General features: G+C 38.7%; 1 non-coding gene across 1 annotated transcript; it reads right to left on the reverse strand.

The window, feature by feature from the left end:
- Nucleotides 1-552: 552 nt before the first annotated feature.
- Nucleotides 553-659, reverse strand: LOC145122974 (small nucleolar RNA R71). Its single transcript, XR_013714856.1, has one exon. It is a non-coding gene; the product is annotated as a small nucleolar RNA R71 (small nucleolar RNA).
- Between the last annotated feature and the right edge of the window lie 8,697 nt (nt 660-9,356).

A 9,356-nucleotide genomic window follows, 5' to 3' on the forward strand; every position in this document is an offset into this window, starting at 1 on the left:
TCATCCTTTTCAAGGAAGTCAGGAAAGAAATCGGGAGAATCGAGTTCAGCCTCAAAGAGCAAGTTTGAAGTCTTCAATCAATTTCCTAATCCACACGAGCCCGAGTACGAATCAGAAACAGAATTTGGACTTTATACGAGTGAACCCGAGAACGAGCCGGAGAACGAAATGGCGAACGTTGATGAGATGGCCATGGGAGACTACAAAAAGCGCATTCGAGATGATGTGGGGCCGATTTTAGTACACCCTACAATTCCTGCCAATGCCACATTCGAGTTAAAGGGACACATCCTTACTGCACTTAAGGATATTCCATTCTATGGAAAAGATCACGAAGATGCTTTCAAACATTAAGATGAAGTGAATGACATTGCTGATTACTTTAATGTTCCAAATGTTGAGAGAAATACTGTCTTGCTGAGGATGCTACCAGTTACTTTCAAAGGAGCTGCAAAAGACTGGTTGAAGGCACTTCCACCTGGCACAATAACTACTTGGGCTCAAATGCGTGAGCAGTTTTTAGATCAGTTTTGCCCACCATCCAAGATAGCTAAACTCAAGAAGGCGATAGCCAACTTTGAGCAACAACCAGGGGAGTCATTATACGAGGCATGAGAGCGTTACAAGGGCTTGTTAAGGAATTGTCCTCATCACGACCTCAACATCCAACAAGAAGTATCTATATTTTACGATGGAGTAAATGTCATGACGCGTCAACTTCTTGATTCGCAAGGACCGCTTACAAAGAAAAACCCAAATCAAATCAAGGTGTTGGTTGAAGAACTTGCAAAGCACTCTCGTGAATATCATAACCCAAGGCGTGATGGAATAAATGGCAGTGGAAGTGCACAAACTGAAGAGATGGCTGCTGTGATGGCAATGCTTAACACTATGGATAGGAGATTGACCCAAATGGACCAATCAATTCATGCAATTCGAGTTGGTTGCGAGAGATGTAGTGGCCCACATTTGACAAAAGATTGCAATATGGATGAATATGGAAACAAGAAAGCTCAAGTTTGCTATTCAAGTGGGGACAAATACGATGAATATTGGAGAAAACCAAAGAAGGAGTGGTTGCCTTACGATGAATACAATAAGCAAAAAGAAGAGAAATTGAGGCAAACTGGCCGGGGCTTCTACCAAAGAGAGCAACCACCAGCTGAGAAGAAAGTTGAACTAGAGACCATGTTAATAAAGTTTATGGAAGCTTTAGAAAAAAGGCATGATGCTACTGATACTGCAATGGAGGATCAAAGAACTATGATTAAGAATCATCATGCTATGATGATTGACCAACAATCATTATTAAAAAGTGAGCAAGCTTCCATCAATAACCTTGAAGTTCAACTTGGTCAACTTACTACTTTGGTAAATACAAGATTGTCTCCACAAATTCCGGAAAAGAAGATCCAATCTCACGTCATGGCCATTGATACTGAAGAAGAGGCGATTTCTGAATTCCTAGAAGCTTTAGAAGTGGAGCCAAAGCCATCTGAACCAAAGCCTAAGAAGACAAAAATCGAAAACGAAGAATCTGCTGGAATACCAAGTTCACGTCATGAGCCCGCTATGCTCACGTTGTGGGCTCGGTCTGAACAGAAGAATTCTGTATCTGTTCCATTTTATCACCCGCCTTTACCATTTCCGTCTCGAGCACATCTTAGTCCACTGGAAAGGGAACGCCTGGAGTTTATTCAACAAATAAAGGGTATTTCTATTAATACTCCTTTTATTGATTCACTTGCAAAAGTTCCAGAATACGCGAAGTTCCTCCAAGATCTAATAGACACTCGCCAAGAATTGAAGAAGAATTCTAAGGTGATCCTTAGTGAGCAAAGCTTAAGGGCTGTATTGGGAGAGATACCTAAGAAGATGGGAGATCCTGGACGCCTCACTCTTCCATGTGAGTTTGGCAATAATTTGAAAACATATGCTTTAGCCGATTCTGGGGCTAGAATTAATTTGATGCCTTTTTCATTTTACCAAAAGTTAAATATTCAGAAGATGAAGGCTACAAAAATGACAATCCACATGGCAAATCGTTCAGTGACTCACCCAAGAGGGATAGTAGAAGACATCCTAGTTAAAATTGGGAAATTTGTTTTCCCAGTTGACTTTGTAGTGATGGATATGAAAGAGGATGTGAATGTCCCCATCATTCTTGGTCGCCCTTTACTAAATACTGCTAAGGCTCTTGTCGATATTCGAGAATCCAAGCTCACGTTGAGGGTTGGTGATGAAGAAGAAACTTTTGGACTACAAGATGGTTTCCAAGGATATGATGTTCAAGGTGAAGTGTTCAATATTGAAAATGATAATGAGCTTGAAGAATTGGAGAAACTTATGGAAGAAGAAATTAAAACAATTCATCAAGTCAAGCGCACCAAGCCAAGAGCTTCTGTTCCACTTGTATTCGAGGTGTTTGCTTATAAAACACCAACATCTTTGATAAGTGGGGAAAGTGATGATATGTCTAGTAATGAAGAGGAGGTTACATCAAAGGTGACTAGCCCAGTGGTGAAGGAGGATGAGGATATTATGAAGCTTAAAAATGATGAAAAATTGAAGACTCAAGGGATCAAACGCAAGCTCGATGGAGACGAAGTCAAGGCTAAAAAGGAGAATTCTAAGAAGGCGTATATTCGTCGAGTTCAAGCTTACAAGAGACGTTTCAAGGAGCAAAAGATTCAGGTGGTGGACTCTTCTGATGATTCAACGTAGGAGGCACGGAGTCCAGCTCAAGACTCCTAAAAAAGAAGCGCTTCTCGGGAGGCAACCAGAATTTGGTTTGCGTTTTCTTTCTTTTTCTTTTTGCATTTTTAGTTTTTTTAGGAAATTGATCATATCATCCGAATCCCTATATTCATAATTACACACTGAGTGTGAGGTCCTTAAAAATTAAGTGGTAATTATTAAGAATCAAGTTAATAGACAAATTTGAAATTCATAAAAATGTTACAGTATTCATGACGTGAATTATCACTATTCACGACGTGAGTTCAGGATGTAACAGACAATATATCATTAATCCATAATTAGCCCATTTTCTATTAAAATTAAATGGCCCATTATTTTTAGTCCAGTCCATTTTTGGTATAGATTGAATAGCGCAGTTTTTAAGCCCAGACTGAATTCACGACGTGAACCTTTTAGGATTCACGACGTGAATCCTGAAATACTCGGGACCACAGATTAAAGAACACAGAACCCTCTTTGACCAAACATTTCTTTATTCCCACGAAGTGAAAGAGGCGACTGGTCCCCCTTGTTCGATTTCGGCCGACACACGTTCTTTAATCCTCTTTTGCTTACGTAATCCTCCAAAATTGGTACATTAATCTTCTTCCCATTGTTTATTTTTGTTTTAATTGCTAGATTTAGGGGTTAGGGTTTACTTTTCTTTAGTTATTAAAGATTGATACCCTAAATGTTGAAATCGTTACTGCATGTGCCTACAATGTACTTAGATATGATCTAGCATAAAACCCCAAGTATTGTATTGGCCCGATTTGTACAGAAATTGGATAGTTTCATGGTGCGACAACGAACTCACGACGTGAATTCCTCGGAATTCACGACGTGAATTCTAGACTTGACATTATGCTGTTTCTTTTAATTCTAATCTCTTGGTTTGCTTTTGTTGGTTTTGTTTGCTGCTTATTATTGCAGAAATGGCTCCCAGAAGAGAAGTTCCAACCGAGGTTGCTAATCTCCACCCGTTTTACGTCTTTCCAACGAACATGTCCCGAGAAGTCTTGACCCGATGGAACAATCGGTTGGGATGGATTTACAACCGGGAGATTGCAGTCGCACCCACCATCAATTGGACACGGTTGAGGGAAGCTGGACTCATGGATAGGCTATCCCCATTTCTGACCAAAATATTTATTGTAAATGGTTATTCGTTTACTTGCTCGGGATGGCTCAACCTTTTTCACATCCAAGAGCGGGTATATAAGGAGTTTTGTGTTGAGTTTTTCTCCACAGTTACATTCCACGAGAATGTCCAAGACCCCCATTATCCACAAGCTTTGGTATTCCGTCTCGGGGGTGAGTATCGGGAATGCAGCCTTACAGAATTTTCTTGGAGGTTGGGGATATATAATCCCCAAGAGGCTATGACTCCCGAGTTTGGCATGTTTTTGAGGGATGCAGCTAGAGGGTATGCGGATAATGTCACTGGGTTTGATTTCTGGCATAATATTGCCTCCGGAATATTCAATTCCGGAGTGTCCCCCGAGAGCAGTATTCGATCTCCTATCCACCGAGTACTACACCGATTTATCACTTTCTCTATCAATCACACAAGGCATGGGGACAAGGTGACAAAGCAGAATTTATTCTTTTTATGGTGCATTTTGCAGCCGGGAGTGTGTTGCAACATTCCCTATTTTTTGGCAGGCTTTCTGGCTGACTCTGCTGCCAGTTCTCGCCCCGGGAGACCTATTTGTGGAGGGCATTTCATTACCCGTTTGGCCCGATCGTATGGGTTGTTTGTTCCCGGTATCACTCGTTCCATGACTTGCATGGATGAACATAAGTTTAGTATGGGTTATTTGGAGAGCATGCGGGTGGTCCAAAATTATGGAACTCACTGGGGTATTTTGGGGTCGGATGATGAGGATGGTGGTGAGCAGCAGGGTGATCAACCCGCACCACAACCAAGGCCGGGGAGAAGAAATGTGAGAGGACGAGGGGAAAGAGGACAGCCCGTTCGCCAATCATCACCCATGGTAGCATCACACTTTGGGGATGATATGACAGGGTATTTTGACCAACTTTCCTTGAGCACGAACTGGATTGGTGGGACAATGGAGAATTTGGAGCAACATTTCCATGTGGAGCAGCCTCCTCATTTAGGGTATCATTACCCAATTTGCCCTAGGATGAGCGAGTATCGAGGCCAAGGAGGAGACAGAGACGGGACTAGCAGAGCGAACGCGGATGATGAGGATGATTGATCGTTTATTTTTAGTTTTATTTAGTTTATTTTAGTTTTGTTTGGTTTGGTTTTGTGTTGTTTTTTTTAATTTGTTTGGATTGTAAGACTATTAAGATATTATATTGCTTTTATTTTCTTTTGGTTGTTTGATTACAGCTTGCTAAGGAGTCTTGGGAAGGGAGTAAAGTCGAGTCAAGAGTCGTAATCGTCTAGTCAAGGGTCATTACAAGTCTAGAAGTTAAGAGTCGAGACCCATAATTAAAAATAAGTGTGGGGTGAGTCGAGAGAGAGGATGAGATTAGCAAGGAATCATAGAAATTCTGCATTCAGTAGTGTCTTTGACAATTTAGAAATTGGAATTGGATGCCAAAAGTAATGAGAAGAATGGGCAGTCTCATTTTTCAGTCGCCCAGTTTTCACGACGTGAGAATACATTATTCACGTCGTGAGTTGAGTTATTATAGATTTCCGATTCCACATTCCTGCGACCTCACGTCGTGAGCCTATATAACTCACGTCGTGAGTTTTTCCATTTTCACTATATTTGGGGTTTTTATGACGCGCATGCTGGCTGTTTCCTCTACTATACAAAGTGGCGTATGCTTTCCCACATTATTCTATACATTTTGAAGACTTGCACCATTCTTATGGGAGTTTGAAGTTTCGATTCATTGTTGTTTTGCTTGTTGGCTCACTTACATCTTTCGCGAGTTCAAGTCCAAGAAGAAGTTCCACATTCGAGATGCGTATTTTATCCACACTTATGGAGTTCGATCACGCCACTATCCCAAGGGAGTCTATTCCTTTTTCTCCCTTTTATTGCTTTTAATTTATTGTATGCATACAATGAGGGCATTATATGTAATAAGTGTGGGGTAGGAGGTCGAAAAAGTAAAAAATAAATTGCTAAAAATTTTAGGAAACTTTAAAATTTTTTAGAAATAGATAATAATCTAATATAAGTTCTAGTAATAATAATTTGAATTTAAGTTGCTAGTGTTGCATTGGGATGATCTGATAAAGGCTCAAATGTTTAGTTGAGCCAATATACGTTATAGTGCATTTGTGGCCTCCCTTATTCTAGTGAAATCATGGGACAAAAACACAACCTCGCTTAGTTTGAGGGATGTGATATGTTTAGCAGCCTAAACCTGAAATGTATCCAGGAAAATTAATATCCTTAACCAATAAGGGTTGAAGTAAAGCGCCCCTGCTTAAGCATGTAGGTTTTTGAGTGATATAAAAAGTGAGTACATGTAAAAAAAAGAGAGAGAAATTACCAAAAGTAAAGAAATTGAAGAATTTTGGAGCATAAAAGTATCAAAGTATAAAGATAAAAGATCAAAAATTCTGAAGTCTCAAAAGTTGAAGATACGAAAGTTACACAAAAAGGTGGTGAATTCAAAGAAATCAAAGATCAAATATCAAAGAAAAGAAGAATTCAAGAGCTCCAAGTTGTGGTATCTTCTAAAAGTTGTAATTCTCTAGTTTATGTATGCTTGGGTAGCTTTGCAAAAATACCTTGAGGTTAGTAAGCTTTCTGAGGATGGATTCGGAGGGTTGCATAAAATGAACGTTGTTCAAAAGAAGTGGGCGAGTGTTTATGAGGATTGTGAGTATTTAGAATTGAGGGGGGTTACTTAGGAGAAATTTTAGACACAAATGCATGCGTTGAGGTCTTGGCATAATGGCTGAGCTTGAGTTGGATCATTCTATGTGATATTGGTGATGAAGGTTTGATGTAATAATTAGATTTGCTTGAGGGCAAGCAAATAACAAGTGTGGGGTATTTTGATATTGTCATATTTATACGCATTTTTAGGCAATATTTATTTACGTTTTTATTAATATTTTGGTTATTTGCATAGAATAATGGTACTTATAAGGATAAATTGTTATTTGCAGCCAAAATAGAAGCATTCTCGAAGATAGGGACTGAAACTGACAATATTTGGAACTTTGGAGGCTTGAAGGGAAGAAGGATGAAAATTCCACCAAAAAGACGTGCTCACGACATGAATTGTTCATGATTCACGACGTGAGCAGAGTATTCTATAAGATATGCATCCGGGTGGAAGAGTCCTTGTCGAATACGAAAAGATCACATTCACGACGTGAATCCTTATTGTTCACGACGTGAACTCGGGAAATCATAAAACTATAAATTCCCTTGCCCATTACGACTTGGAAAGTTTTTTGGCTGATTGGAAGGTTACCTGAAGACGATTTTGAGCAGAAGAAGAGTTCTGGAAAAGGCCTTCAACATCAAAAGGAGTAAAGGTTCATAATTAGTTAATTAGTTTGATAGTTATGAACATGTTTGATAATTTGATTTGATTTTGCTTACTTGTTACTATGAGTAGCTGAATCTAGCAGCTCTTGTCTAGCTAGATGAAGCTTCTGAATTATGTTTTGGCTTAATGACTATTGAATATGATTAGTTGGTAAATTGCTTATGTTTAATTATCATTACCTAGCATGTTATTTTAGTTTCTTAGTTGTTTAAATTCATGTTCTGTGTAGCTTAGTGATCATTAAATTACATGAACTTGAACCCTAGTGATTTAGTGAACATTGAATTGCTAGAGCTAGGATCGACCAAAATCTTCGATAAGTGATAAAAGTAACTAATTTAGCTGTGCTAGAGGACATAATTTATGACCATAATTGTGTTTGCTTAGATAAATCTTACATAGCTCACCTATAATTAATAACTAATTCTGTGTTTTACTTATGTGTGACCATACAAGGTAGTCCATGAATTGGTAAAAAGATTAGTAAATTTGGACTTGAATTGCTAATTACATAATAATTGGTGACCAACTTTGATAATCCATAATTATTAGCTAAACATAAATAAAGAAGTGGATTCAAACTAGACAGGAGTGTTTTTAATTAATTGATTGAATTTTGTGATTTAAGTTCGTCTGGTCTTGCAAAATCAGATAAAACCCCCTCTTTGCTCTAAAATTAGGTCAATTTAATAGTAGATAAATTAAGTATTCAAAACCGTTCCCTGAGATCGACACCCGACTTACCCAACTATTCTATAATTTTGACTAGGTACACTGCCTAGGTGCAATTAGTTAGTTAAGGTAGTTAGGTTATAAATAATAAAATTAGGTGTAGCTATTTGCACGCATCACTCATCAAATCATGCATAAAAATATGTTTTATAACATCAAGTTACTGATGCATTTACGCATTATCAATGCATAACCAACTCATAAACAACAAGTCATACATCTCCGTTTAAAGATTATATGATATTATCGTCTCATAATTACTCGTGATAAATTCTGTGAAGTAATTCTATGAGCGTGGGTTTAATCCAATACTCAAATTCCAATTTCAAAAGTACCCATGAATGTTGCAGTAAACCATTGCTATGTCTAAACACTTAGACAATCTACAACCTGATTCATGACGGTCTTAATTCACTACTTACTTCCAAAGCATGATCGACTGTGGATATTTGAATAATCCAATTATTCGGGAAGTGAAACATGAAAAAGTGAAACACAATTATCAACAATTTGACAAAAGATAGTAAACAATACTCATAAATAATTGTCCATTACTTAATCATCAAATGTCAATTACATTTACATTGTTACAAGTTTCTAAATATCTATCTAATCATTAAAACTAATATCATCCTTCAGACCAATGCTCCTCGCATGCTGAACGTGCTTGACCCTACTCAGACCCTTTGTGATGGGATCTCTCTTCTGATGATACCCTCTTAACGATGAGGATCCCTTCTTCTACCCAATGTCTAATGAAGTGGTATTTTTTTGATATGTCTAGATCTGCCATGATCTCTTGGTTCCTTTGTTAAGGCAACCACTCCTTCATTATCACATAAAATTTCCATCGGCTCCTTAATGGTTGGCACAACTCCAAGGTCTCCAATGAAGTTCTTCAACCATATAGCCTCATCCGACACTTCGCTCACTGCAATGTACTCTGATTCACAGGTAGAATCAACCATTGTCTCCTGCTTGGAACTTTTCCAAGTCACAGCTCCTCCATTAAGGGTAAACACCCAGCCAGATTGAGAACAGAAGTTGTCCCTGTCTGTATGAAAGCTGGCATCACTATACCCAGTAACTCTTAAGTCGTCACTGCCACCAAGAACAAGGACCCAGTCCTTAGTTCTTGCGCAGATACTTAAGAATGTTCTTAACCGCTATCCAGTGAGCCTTACCCGGGTTTCCCTAATATCGTTTAACCATGCTCAAAGAAAAAGCCACATCAGGGCGAGTGCATGTCATAGCATACATGATCGATCCAACAGGGGAAGCATATGGAACTCGACTCATTTCCGCTATCTCGGCATCCGTACTCAGACTCTGAGTCTTACTCAGTTTGGTATTACTCTGGATACGTAACTCTCCTTTCTTAGAAT

Source organism: Lactuca virosa, chromosome 6 (genome assembly GCF_052849685.1).
Source record: "Lactuca virosa cultivar CGN04683 chromosome 6, Lactuca_virosa_CGN04683_v6, whole genome shotgun sequence".
In the NCBI taxonomy this organism is placed as follows: Eukaryota; Viridiplantae; Streptophyta; class Magnoliopsida; order Asterales; family Asteraceae; genus Lactuca; species Lactuca virosa.